Source organism: Panthera pardus, unplaced genomic scaffold, assembly GCF_024362965.1.
Source record: "Panthera pardus isolate Hobbes unplaced genomic scaffold, ASM2436296v1 HiC_scaffold_18, whole genome shotgun sequence".
NCBI lineage: Eukaryota > Metazoa > Chordata > Mammalia > Carnivora > Felidae > Panthera > Panthera pardus.
The window spans coordinates 20,651,385-20,665,459 of record NW_026526743.1 but is presented as its reverse complement, the minus strand read 5'-3'; the positions used below and the strand labels follow the sequence as shown (position 1 = coordinate 20,665,459).

Sequence of the window (14,075 nt, the reverse complement as noted above, 5' to 3'; positions counted from 1 at the left end):
TGTTGCATGTGGTTATCTTCAAGGTACAACAGCAGCATTGAGTAGTGGTGACAGAGACCGGATGGCCCACAAAGCCCAGATTACTTACTATTTGTTTGATAGTTCCATAGAAAATTTCTGTCTGCTGACCTCTGACCTGGAGGAATAATGGTGTGATCCGTGCTTTAAAGCTACCAGAAAGAAAAAAGCTTTTTATAAAGAAAGCTTTTTATAGCACTGTTTTCTAGCTAAGTTGTATTATTTCTCCCCCCGTAATTTTTATAAAGTCTTCCTGTTTTTCCACAGCCCTTATCCATAATTTATGACTTTAACCTGTTTCATCGTCTCTGCTCTTTAAAGCCAAACACAATTTGTTTAAAATAACAGTGCACGATTAAATAATGCTGCTATAAAAAGTACTGTCTTGTTTTCCTCCTGCCAACCTTGCGGTGTTGCTGGTGCCCTCCCTGCCTCGCCCTTTTGGAGCCGTGGGCACCACCGCCGATTGTGGCAGTTCCAGGGACATGTCTCGCTGCGGCGCACGGCAACCATGGCAGCTAATCCACTCAACTGGGGTGACAACTGACTTCAGTAATCCCGGACACACAGAAAAGAGTCTTTGATGTACCGCTTTGTAACGGATAAAAGCCAGATTCGTGGAGGCGGTAGTTGGCTTTCGTGTAGATCTATTGACTAAACCGGCCAAGTGAAGAAACAGTCAGCAGTACTTTTTGACCTACATGTCCTCCAGATCTGTCAGCAAAGACATCAAATGACCATTTTCAGCCCCATAAATTCTTTGAAAAGTTTTTAACTGGGGCCATATGACAGGCTTACTCAGGTCATGTGTTTTGGTTTATATCTCAGGATCCAAATGACTGTAAGGTGCTTGAGCCATTGCCAGAGTCCTACCTGTGCAGCAGAATCCACTTCTTTGTATGTTGTGTTGGGGGACTCGACCCCACTGTTGTGATGGCACATTAATATGCTGTGTCTCGTTTTCTCATCGAACCATGAAGTGTTCGTGAGATGATGACCTACTTGATTTTCTCATTTACGGAGTTATTTCTTCCAGTAATGGGTAATCATGTTCACTTGTTTGCCTTACAAAAGTAGATCATAGTAGATCTTCTCTGGAATTAAAGAGTTTAATTTTAGGCATCTCCTATAAATTCTTAGATGTATATGACAAAATTAGCAAATGCTGGTGTCTTTTTGCTTCCTAACCCAGCCACGTTTACGCCAAGTGTCACTGAATGCAGATAGTAAAGGCACCATCCTGTAAAAGGTGGCAAAACTGGATGTATGACAGAAGCTTCTAGGGTAATACTGAGGTACGTGGGGCCTTTGGGAAGGACATTACATAGGTAGCTGGAGTTTGAGATACACAAATCCAAAAATAATGAATCCTTGACCATAAGCTCAGACTCAACCATTCCATCTTTCCGATTCCTCGGCTTTATCCTTTGTTCAGAAAATAAAAAGGAGGCGTGCCTGGGTGGCTCAGTCGGTTGAGCGTCTGACTTTGGTTCACGTCATGATCTCACGGTACATGGGTTTGAGCCCCGTGTCGGTCTCTGTGCTGTCAGCTCAGAACCTGGAGCCTGCTTCAGAGTCTGTGTCTATCTGCCTCTCCCGCTTGTTCTCTTTCTCTCTCTCTCTCTCTGAAGTAAATAAACATAAAAAAAATTTTTTTAAAGACAAAGGATACTTGCCCATGTCATTACCATTGGTATCGAATAATAATGAAATGGCTTTTTAAATTATTAATCTTAAAAAAACTGTGACCTGAAGAGACCCTCAGCAAAATAAAGTTGTTCATTTTTCAGGTCTTTTATTAGTACCGAATCACGTTATTTAAAGGCTCATTGTCACTACAGTGCACATCTCTGGATTTCTGTATTTTCTACTTGTCATTTTATCAATTCTGGTATCTGTACTTCAGAAACAACGTGGCTGCCTTTTACTGAAATAGGCACATCGATCCACATCTTGCTTTCTGTTTATATCTCCAGCCCTATTTAAATTCAGTATTTCCAACCACAAAAGGTGTTAGAAAATTCTATTTCAGGCTTATGAGAAAAAGTACAGCAGGACGTGGTTCAAACCTTAAGCTGTATTTATTTCTGATCTTCTGCAGCTAATGTGCAAAAAAAGTTATGCTGGAATAATTAAATAAACCAGTGGTTTCAAGGTTACCTTCATGTTTTTAAGCCCTTCTCCACTGGGAAGCATGAGAACACGGTGAGGTAGTGTCTGTCTACAATGGTGATACTGGGGTCCGTGCGGAGAATCACCGTAGAGGTCAAGAAATCTAGGGCTTTTCGGAATCTGTGCCCACCTTGTGCTCAGTGTGCAACTGCTGATTCAGAGGCTCCAGCGTACTGCCTGGCAATTTTTAAAACGGAACTTTGTAGAAGCGGGAAGAAAACATAAGTAGGAATCTTCCTAATGGGAAAGCAGTCACCACATCCCATCTGCGACAAGCAGAGGAATGTCTAGGAGACAGCGCCCCAGGGCTGCCCACGAAGTGGGTACTGCTACCTCGGGTGGTTTGGAATACAGTCTGGCTTTACCCTTTTGAATGTCTTTTAAGTTCAGTTATTCCTTTTTTTTTTTTTCTGACCTGTAAAGCTGACAGTAATACCTACCTCATAGAGTTGCGGGGATTAAATGAGATGGTCTACAAAACACTTCGTCAAGTCCTGGCAGTTCTGGACCATGCTTGGTTCCAAGCCATGTGATCCTGAGTAAGGCATTCAAGCATTTTTGAGACTCCGTTTCTTCTTCAGTAGAACAGATGGGAATACGTAAGCCCTGTAGGGTTGCTGTGAAAGTTCATAACCATGTGTATATAGGGCCTGGCCGTCTAGGGGCTCAGCAGCGGTTGCTTCAGTTGATGCGTTCTGTGACAACCTTGTTCTTGTTACAACCTTGGAAGGAACCGAAGAACCATCCTGGCTTGTGTCTTGAGGAAGAGCACTCAAAACAAAACATCCTATCCCTCCAAAGACACCAAAAAAGTCAAAACCTATTTCCCAGTCCCTAGAATATTGTAGACAGGTCACGTCACATCTAAAAGATAGTCCAGCGTTCAAGATGTCAAAACGCGGACGTCGTGGGTGGTCTGGTGGGAAATTCCGAGCTTCCCCGGGTCTTCCAGTAGGAGGCGATATCAACTGTGCTGACAGCACAGGAGCCAAAAATCTGTGCGTCATCTCTGTGATGGGGGATCAAGGGGCGACTGAACAGGCTTCCTGCTGCTGCTGTGGGGGACACGGTGATGGCCACAGTGAAGAAAGGCAAGCCAGAGCTCAGGAAGAAGGTACATCCGGTGGTGTAATTCGACGAGAGTCATACCGGAGAAAAGATGGCATGTTTCTCTAAGGATATCACAGAGATCATAGTAAACAACAAAGGCAAAATGAAGGGATCTGCTATCACAGGACCAGCTGCAAAGGACTGTGAAGCCTTGTGCGCCAGGATTGCATCCAATGCTGGCAGCATTGCACGATTTTTTGGTGTATCAAAACAAATTTTTTTTTTAATGGGGTGCATGGGTGGCTCGGTCGGTGAAGCGTCCAACTTCATGTTAGGTCATGATCTCACGTGCCCGCTTCAGGTTCTGTGTCTCCCTCTCCCTCTGCCCCTTTCCTGCTCGTGCTGTTTCTGTCTCTCAAAAAAAAAAAAATTTTTTTAATTTGATAAAAATTTTAAATTATTTGCTCCCTCCCCGCCCCCGCGCAAAAAAAAAAAAAAAAAAATCCATTAAAGGGAAAAGCACAGCGGGGCTCCTGGGTGGCTCAATCGGTTGAGCATCTAACTTTGGTTTCAGCTCGGGTCCTGATCCCAGTGTCATGGGATCTGTCCCCTGCCTCAGACTCTGAGCGGACAAGGAGCCTGCTTGGGATTCTCTCTACCCCCTCTCTCCCCCTTCCTCGCTCTCTCTCAAAACAAAGAGGGGGAAAGTGTATCTCCAGGGTGTGAGTAGAGCTCCAGCCACCAAAACTTAATCCATACCAGTGTTTCAACCTTTTTTTTTTTTTCATTATCACCACCCTAAGGAGCCCTTTTTATGGTTTTCCTAATCAGCTCCCCAACCCCTGAAATTTGAATACCTTAGATATACTGTATATCTGTGCTTGATACATAAAAAGGGTAGGATTTTTTTTTCAACCCCTCCCCAGACCAATTGCCTCCCCATGGCGGGGAGGGGGGGTGGGGGGGGGTATTACCACGGAGAATGCATGCTCTTATGTAAACGACCTGGTTGATGATAGTTGTGGGGAGAGTAAGATACTACGCCCAACTCAGCTTTCTGGTTTCTGGTCCAGACTAAAACTGCAAAAGGTCGTCAAGAGATTTTGATTAAAAACCCTCTCCAAGATGGCTTTATCTGCTCTTCCATCATGTGGGGATCACAAAAGCACTGAATCCACCCAGTACAGTCTACACAGCTGCTGGGGGTCCAGTGAGTCCTGGCTGACAGGCACACCTGTGAATTCTTATGCATAAGGAGTCCTTGGAGCTGACTTACCAATGTTCATGGGGGGACCCAGGAGGGTCGCAGAAGAACACTTCATGAAAATCCAACCCAGTGCTAGATTAGCCACAATTTAAGGCAGGATAAAATATCTTAGTTTGAGTGTTAGAAACATATACATTTCTGGCTCAAACTCCTACTTCTTCCTACAGAAAAAAACAGAACTCCCAAGCCAGACAATACGCTTTGGCATCTGTTGGTAGGAAATCTGTACTTCTAGGAGTTTTAGACACCTGTTGTGTTATGCCTGTTGCAGGGGATGACATTAGAGCAGTCCAAAGGAACAAACTGGGAAGACCAGCCAAGGCCACTGGACTAGAACAGCCAACATCTAGGAATCATCACATTTGGCAAGAAGCTTATGTGATAAAGCATCACCATCTGCTTTAATTGAATAACTTGACTATTCATGTCCTCATTTGAAATATACAAGTACGACATTATTCTAACCATGGAAATTAGAAAAGAAGGTGTAAGGGGATGGGGACCCTGGGCGGCTCAGTCGGTTAAGCGTCCAACTCTTGATTTCGGCTCAGATCATGATCTCACGGTTCGTGGGATTGAGCCCCAGGTCGGGCTATGCACTGACAGCTAGAAGCCTGCTTGGAATTCTCTCTCCCTCTCTCCGCCTTTCCCCTGCTTATAAATGCTCTTTCTCTCTCTCTTTCAAAATAAATAAACTTAAAAAAAAAAGGGGGTGTAGGTAGGAATAACAGACAAGTAGAGCTAAGAGTGTCGGGTATTAAGGCAAATGAAACCAAATTGGTAATGCTTAAACACTGTTAAGTTTAGGGACGCCTGGGTGGCTCAGTCGGTTAAACGTCCAACTTCGGCTCAGGTCATGATCTTACAGCTCGTGCATTTGACCCCTGCGTTGGCCTCTGTTGCTGACAGCTCAGAGCCTGAAGCCTGCTTCAGATTCTGTGTCTCCCTCCCTCTCTCTGCTCCCTCCCCTGCTCATGCTCTCTCTCTCAAAAATCAACATAAAAAAAAATACCGTTAACTTTAAAAGTCAGATAATTGTGCACCTAATCTGCCTATGAATTTCACCATTTTTAATTTGATCTAATTTAATTTTAAGTAGGCTCCACACCCAATGCAGGGCTTGAACTCATGACCCTGAGATCAAGTGACATATTTTACCAACTGAGCCAGCCAAGCACCCCTGAATTCCACTATGTAAACCACTACAAATCTAATACAAAGTTGATCAAAGGAAGAAAAAAAATCAACACTAACAATATTTCATAACGCCTTTTTTAAAGAATCTCACAGGGAAGGACTCCAGTGTAACGTCAATGCCTGTGCAACTCTGTAATGATCTGTGTGCACTGAGGAAGTGGACCCTTGACTCGGCACAGGTTCCCTAAGACGAAGCACACTGAGCCAGGCTCCAAAGGATGATGCAGGCACAGCCTGTCTGCAGCCTCTGGTGTGGGTTGTACATAAGAGGTGTATAGAACAATCCAGTGGAATGCAGGCAGAACATATTAGGACTTCCCTTTGTATTTACCTCAGTTAAATATATGTATGTGTATACACTGACACAGAGAGGACAAACTTTTTTATCTGATAAAGGTATGTGAGCAAAAAGTCTGCTCCTTTATCAAGACACGTGAAAAGCCAACCCTTGTGGACAAGAGGGAAAAACACGAAGTGCATGAGAGCACTGTTAGAAAAACATATGTGGTTGGCCAAACTGTCTCCAAATGCATAGGTGTTCCTATAATAGCATACCCAGTCTTAAAAAGATCTCACTTTGCCCAAACATTCCTATAAATTTTATACAATTCTAGTAAAAACCTCCATAGATTCTTTGTTGGAAACTGATAAATGGCTGGAGTTCATCTGAGCCAACAGATACGTAAAACTTGCCAAAACATGAGACTTTTTAAGAAGTGTTTATTTTTGAGAGAGAAAGAAAGAGCAGAGGAGAGGCACAGAAAGAGAGGGAGAGATTGAATCCCCAGCAGGCTCTGGGCTGACAAGCACAGAACCCGATGCAGGGCTCGAACCCACGAACCGTGAGATCATGACCTGCGTCAAAATCAAGAGTCGGATGCTTACCTAACTGAGCCACCCAGATGCCCTGACATGTGTTTAAAAGAAATATACTGGGGGCGCCTGGGTGACTCAGTCAGTTGAGCGTCCGGCTTTGGCTCAGGTCATGATCTCACAGCTCATGAGTTCAAGCCCCACATCAGGCTCTGTGCTGACAGCTCAGAGCCTGGAGCCTGCTTCAGATACTGGGTCTCCCTCTCTCTCTGCTCCTCCCCTGCTCACACTCTGTCTCTCTCTCAAAAATAAATAAAAAATTTTTTTTTAAAATTTTTAAAAAAAGAAAAGAAATATAATAAAGGGGGCACTTGTTCTCGCAAGTATGAAAGGCTTTCTATAAAGAAACAGTAGTTACAAATATGTGGAACTGTTGCACAGAGTTCCTTTTTAAAGTCACTTAAACATAATAGTTAACAAACAGGCCATATACATACAGGAATTAGTATGTGATACAGGTAATTCGAAGAATAATGGGGAAACAGCTGACCAACCAGCCAGAAAGAAATTATATCAGACCGCCATCTCACCCCATATTAAAAAGATGCCATATTTTTAAAAACTGGAAGAAAGTGTTTTTAAAATGTTACAATCTTGCAGTGAGAAAGGTTTTCCTAAGCATGATGGAAAAACCCAGAAGCTATAAAGGGAAAGGTGATAGATTTGACAATATAAAAATGGAAAAATTGCTACATAACAAAAGACCCCTGACAAGGCATACAATAAAGAGGAAACCTCTGCAGGGTATGTGACAAAAAGTTCATTTCTATAATCTGTAAATACTCCCTTCACATCAAGATTAAATCCATGACTGGTCAAAGAACACAAAAAGACAAATCATAGGAAAAGAAACACAAACAGCCAATAAACCCGTGATACAACTGTCTCCACCTCACAAATAGCATTTAAATGATACCTCGGGGCACCTGATAGGATACGGGGTGGCTTAGTCGATTAAGTGTTCAACTCGACCTCAGCTCAGGTCTTGATCTCAGAGTCGTGAGTTTGAGCCCCATATGTTGAGCTCTGAGATGGGGGTGAAGCCTACTTAGTAATAATAATAACAAAAGTGAGACCTCACTTGTCACAGAAGATCGGCAATGACTAAAAACATCCGTTGTTGGATTGTTGGCAAAGGCACAAAGAGATAAGCAGTGGAACACGCATTGGTGGACGTGTAGAATCGTTAACCTTTTTGGAAAGTAGTTTGCCAATGTTTATCATAGTATTTTCAAATGTTTATTTTTGAGAGAGAGTGAACACAAGCAGGGGAGGGGAAGAGAGAGGGGGAACAGAGGATCTGAAGCGGGCTCTGCACTGACAGCAACGAGCCCGGCTTGGGGCTCGAACTCACAAACCACGAGATCATGACCTGAGCCAAAGTCGGATGCTCAACCGACTAAGCTACCCAGGTGCCCTATCATAATTTAAAATAGGAATTCTAGCAATTCCACTTCCAGAAATATGTCCTAAAGAATTACATAAATATAAGGATATTCTTGACAGCATTGCTTGTAATAGGATAAAACTAAAAAATAACCTAAATGTCCAATCCGAGGGGAATAGTTAAATAAAATTATGATATATCCATGCAGAGCAAATGTTTTTAGGTTTGTTTATTTATTTATTTACTTAAAGAGAGAGAGAGAGAGAGAGAGAGCGTGCACAAACGGGAGGGACAGAGAGAAAGAGAGAGAGAGAGAGAGAGAGAGAATCCCAAGCAGGTTCCACACTGTCAGCACAGAGCCTAACTCAGGGCTTGATCCTACGCCCGTGAGATCGTGACCTGAGCCAAAATCGAGTTGGACACTTTAGCGACTGAGCGACCCAGGTGCCTCCCCCCCGCCCCCCCACAGAAGAATATTACAGGATTGATCACCTATCATTGTGTAACAAAATTACCCCAAAACGGAATGGCTTAAAACAGTAAACATTTCTTTTCCTGTTATTTCCATGTCAGATATTTGGGAGTGGCAGGTGGGCATTTCTGGCTCAGGACATCTCATGAGGCTGCAGTGTCTGAAGGTTGCCCTGGAGCTGGCAGACCCTTCCTCTAAGGTGGCTCACTCACATGGCTGGCAAGGGGGCGCTGGTTGTTGGCCAGAGGCCAGTTGTTGCCCAAGTGGCCTTCTCCACTGGCTGAATGTCCTCACAACGTGGTGGCTGGGGGCCCCTAAGTGACCGATCCAAGAGGGGCTACGGCTGAAACTGGGAAATTTGAAGACTGACTGGCATGTTAGGTCAGAGAGAGTGCAAGGAGACACTTGCAAAACCTCCAACAGAAATTTATGAATGGGAAGTAGAGATGAGGCTGGAGAGATAAATGGAGGCCGATTCATGGCAGTAATTCCAAGCTGTGTTAAGGAGCTTGATTTTTATATGAAGCCGGTAAGATCGCTCTGGTTATTACACGGAGGGTGGAATGAATAGACAAGGACAGGGGCAGGGATGGAGGTCAGGCCATCAGTTAGGAGGCCATTAAAGTGATCCTGACAAGGAATGGTACCTTGGATTAGGGGGGATGGCAATAGAGGGGGAGAAAAATCAGGGAGCTTCTGAGATATTTAGGAAAAAGTCCAATAGGATTCCATGTTTAGATACGCGGATTACACAACAGGAAGGAACCACGTTTGGCTCCTGGGGTTGTGACTTGACCAATCAGGTGAATGGGGCACACGGGATGAAGAGCAGGTTGGGGATTAGAAAAAGTTTTTAATGAGTTTGAGATGCTTACACATGGAAACGTTGAATCGTCAGTGGCCACATGGGACCTGGAGGTCAGGGAATATATGCCTGGACATAAAAACGTATGAGCCATCAGGACATTAGTGGACAATGGAGCCATGAACCAGCGAACCGTTGCTTTGAAAAGGAAGAGTTTACAAGAGACTGAAAAGGAATGCCAGAAAGGTTAATAGGAACACCAGGAGTCTACTGTCACAGAAGATACCGCCGTGATCAACAGTGGTCACACCACTAAGCCAAGCAATTTAAAACAGAACATTGTGTATCAGATAGGAAAAAGAGCACTCTCCCTCGGTCCCAAGGCGGAGTACTTTTATAGGAAGGATGTCAACAGCATCGATGACTTCTGGTGTGGTGCTTCTCCAAGTGTGATGTACAAATAACCTGGGGACTCTAGTAAAATGCAGATTCTGGCTCAGTAGGTCTCAGTAGGGGAGGGCCTGAGAGCCTGTGTTTCTAAGAAAGTCCCCGGCGATACTGATACCCCTGGCCCACATTTTGAATAGCGAGGTTCTGCTGTGGCTTTCAAACTTTACTGAGCACAGACTCACACGGAGAACATTTTAAAACAGATTATTGGACCCCATCCCTACAGATTATGATTCAGTGGGTCTGGGGCAGGATCTGATAATCTGCATTTCCAACAACCTCCTTGGAGATGGCGACAGTGATGCCACAGGTCTCCAAGACCAGTTTGAATTGCACACTTCTACAAGACCACAGCTTAACTACTGTGGGCCACAACAGGGAGAAATCCATATGGATTTCAAGACATAATGCAAACAAGAAGTATTCCTGAACACCACTGGAGTCAGTCCATGACCAGAGCTCATTGAGGGCAGGGCCTGCTAGTTACCCATCACCCCCATGGTTACTGTATCAAAGCTAAGTACTCATCCTTTTTTTTTTTTTTTTTTTAATATTTTTTAATGTTTATTTTTGACAGCGCAGACGCGTGCACAAGCAGGGGAGGGGCAGAGAGAGGAAGACAGAGGATCCAAAGCAGGCTCTATGCCATCAATAGAGAGCCCAATGCGGGACTCCAACTCATAAACTTCGAGATCATGACCTGAGCTGAAGTTGGACGCTTACCTGACTAAGCTGCTCAGGCGCCCCAGGACTCATTCTTAACTGATTTATTAATTCTGAAGACTTAACCTTCAGCAGTAGATACTTTTTAAAAGTAAGTCTCAAAGCTTTATCTTGCTGGAAAAACCATTTCATTAATACTAAAACAAAGAGCTGATATTGAGGACTGTTTCCTTTACTCAAGGGACATACATTGCACCACAGACACATTCTTCCCCAGAGCACACAATTTTAGAAATACACAATCTTGGAAAAAACCCTATATACAATAAGAAGGGGGAAAATTCGGGGCGCCTGGATGGCTCAGTCGGTTGAGCGTCCGACTTCGGCTCAGGTCATGATCTCACGGTCCACGAGTTCGAGCTCCGCGTTGGGCTCTGTGCTGACAGCTCAGAGCCTGGAGCCCGTTTCAGATTCTGTGTCTCCCTCTCTCTCTGCCCCTCCCCCGTTCATGCTCTGTCTCTCTCTGTCTCAAAAATAAATAAACGTTAAAAAAAAATTTTTTTTTAAAAAAAGAAGGGGGAAAATTCTATTTAAGGAGGAATCAGGTCACATATGTATTTATTAAGCACCCAAAAGTATTTTATGGAAGGCATCTAAACGCGAAAAAGATGGATTACAAATACAAGCTCTGCTCTCAAGTCTGGAACATCAAAGACACCAGCAACCAAGTTAAAACATGACAAATGCCATCTGAAAAAACAGCTGACACTTATTTTTCTTAAAGCCACCCAGCAGATACCTCAATCCATTCGCACAGAATGTGTGTTTGTTATTAATAGCAACAGACGCGCTGAGGAGGAGAAAATACCCAACAGGGGTGACTGACTTCCTGGATAAAATAATTTCGTGTTGGAATTAGCCAGATGGACAGTCTTTTCACAGGTGGAGGACCCAGACGACCATTCCTTAACTTAAACATGTGGCCTGGGCATCTGCTGACAGAAGGCTTCATCTACCCTTCTATGCAGTGTGATTAAGAAACGTAGCCAGGTAGGGGCGCGTGGGTGGCTCAGTCTGTGAAAGGTCCCACTTCCGCTCAGGTCAAGGTCTCATGCTTCGTGACTTCCGAGCCCAGAGTCAGGCTCTAAGCCGACAATACGGGGCCTGCTTGGGATTCTCTCTCTCTTTCTCTGCCCCTCCCCTGCTCATGCTCTCTCTCAAAATAAATAAATAACCAAAATTAAAAAAATAAATAAATAATAAAAAAATAAAAAGAAAAGATACCCAGATAAAAGCACAGTACCTGCCCTCAAAAAAGGCTTCACTCTAGTCCTGGAGACCAAGAGAAGCATACCCTTGAAGGCAAGATTAAGGAAGGGGCGCGCCGCCCCCACCCCAACGGTAGGGGTAGCGGGGAGTCGCCGGAGAGGCCAAAGTGTCTCTGCGGGTGCTCTCTACCGCAGTGGAAGCGCCTTCCAAGCACACACCGGCGGCCACTGGGTCCTGGGGGGCTGCCAAGACCTGCAAACAAGGCGCCACAGGCCTGAGACGCTGGAGGCGGGAGAGGCCCGAGCGGTCAACTGCTTCAGTCCGCCAGACCCTTCACCGAGCCCCCCGCATCCACCAGCACCCGGGAGCAGGAAGCTACGGGAACAAGCAAAAGGTTTCGCGGTCTCTTGCAAGCACACCTGAGGCGACCCTTCCTCGGAGACGGGCCCCTCCTCCCCCGGGTGGCCACCTCTCGCTCTGCCCTGGGGCTGGCGGGCGTCCCCGCGGCTGAGGAGGGCAGCCGCGTACGCTCGCGGGAGCGCCGCCCGGGTCAGGGGTCTGTGTGCTCGGGGCACGCAGGGGCTGGACGCGGGGCGGGCGGGGCGGACGGGGCTAGCGGAAGTGTGCCGCTTCCTTCCGGCCGGCGCCGCACGAGACTGGGCGGGGCGCCCCTGGAGAGGGCGGGGACTTGAGCTGACGGACGGCTCCCGGGACCTATGGGCGCGCCCGCGGCGGCCCGGCCTCCCTGGCGCGCCCCTTCCTCGGGGCCGCGGACGCCCCCCAGTCCCCCATTTCTCTGGTGTCGCGCAAAGCTCTTTCGCTGCACGGTGGCTGCTGCCTGGTCCTCCCTGTCCTCACGGTGCATCGCGGGCAGTTGCGCGGCCCTCGGCACCCCCGGCCGGCCGGCCTCCTTCCCCGCCCGGAGCTGCGCGCCAGGACGGCTGAGGCCGCAGGTCTGTGACTGCGTGTCGGGCCGCGGGCGGAGCGAGGGGACGCGCGGGTGCGAGGCTTCGGCGGCTGGTCGGGCTGCGCCCTGCGTTGCGATGTTCCGCCGAATCAGCCGCAACGACCGGGTGCCTGCGGGTCGTCCCGCCGCGTCGTGCAATCGGGGGGCGCGGCCCGGGCCCCGCGGCGCCCTGGGGCGCCAGGGTGGGGGACGCGGCGCTCGCGGGTCCGCTCGAACTGCGGGGCGGGGGGCGGCAGGTCGGGAGTGAGGAAGTTTGCCGAGGGCGGGGCGGGGCGGCGCTCGCGGGCTACTTCGGGCTCCTGCCGCGCGGGCGGAGGGAGGGCCTGGTTGGTGCTGGCCTCCGCGGCCGCACGACTCTGCCGAGCTGGAGCAAGTGTCTGAACTTGGGCGGCCGCTGCCGGCCCCTCGGTGTCCGGTGGGGACACTCGGCGCTGTGAGGCTGGGGTGCGGCGGGAAGCTGAGTGCCCTGCAGTGCCCGGTCGCTCTGTGCGTGCTGGTCCTTCCGAGTAGAGGACGAGCGTCGCTCTCACTTCCCTTTTCCAACGTCGAAGATGGCATTCCCTTTCATTATGGGGAAACTTTTGTTTCCCCTGTTGGTGCGATTATCACATTGCCCGACACAGAGTTGGCGCGGAAATGTTTGTTGCCCTTCTGTCCTGACTTGTTAGAGTGTATCCGATGTGGGATATTTATAACTCCTTCCCGAGCCCTTAGGAGGACGTGATTCTTGGCTAAGAATCCAAGTTATCCAGTTGGGGGATAAGTCCATCTAATGAATGCAGTACGGCTTTGCCTAACACTCCCTTTTTCCTGCCTCGCTGGTCCAGATTCATTTTCGGTGCTTGTACTTAACTGTTTTTGCGTCTCACATTTTTTTTTTTTTTTATGAATGAATGAATAAATTGTATAATGTTGGTTGGTTGGATTGTTCTTTCTCTAGAGCAAGGTGGTTATTAATAAACTGCCCAAACAATCGTGTCCGGTAACTGGGCATATTTAATAGTAATTAGTAAAACGCTGTTCATTATTCAGAGAAGTGAAGCAAGATGTTCCTGGGGACCGTCGCCAGCTTACTCACTGCCACCACTCCCTCGCCTCCCACTCACTGCTTCCAAACCAGGCTCCTGCACCCTGCCTTTACTCCCACTGTTGCTCCCTGGGATAGCAGCTGCCCTGATTGGCACACCCCCGCTGCCATCACCACTCAGGCATATTCCTAAAGTTTCCAGTGTGAATTGTTTTAAAGAACGTCGGTATTAAAATTCAGATACCTAAGACGAAACAATATTTCACTTCTTCAGAATCAGGCTATCAACAGATTTACTACCGAATAGTATGGAACTGTGGAACGTAATATAAAACTGCATAATTATGTGACCAATTGCGTGGTAACTGCAGTGGCTCAGGATGGAGAAAGATCAGCAGTGGCTGGCACAACCGAGAGAGGAAGGTTTCTTGGAGGAAGGGCAGGGGCTTGTCTGGGAT

General features: G+C 47.0%; 1 protein-coding gene across 3 annotated transcripts in view; it reads left to right on the top strand.

Moving 5' to 3' along the window:
* Nucleotides 1-12,458: 12,458 nt before the first annotated feature.
* Nucleotides 12,459-14,075, top strand: part of DPY19L3 (dpy-19 like C-mannosyltransferase 3) — a 78,046-nt gene continuing 76,429 nt past the window's right edge. For 2 of the 3 annotated variants that reach the window (XM_053906050.1, XM_053906049.1), the window contains exon 1: nucleotides 12,459-12,576. The gene's annotated coding sequence lies outside the window, so the exon portion shown is untranslated. The remainder of the gene's footprint in view (nucleotides 12,577-14,075) is intronic. The other variant, XM_053906052.1, reaches the window with a different exon arrangement.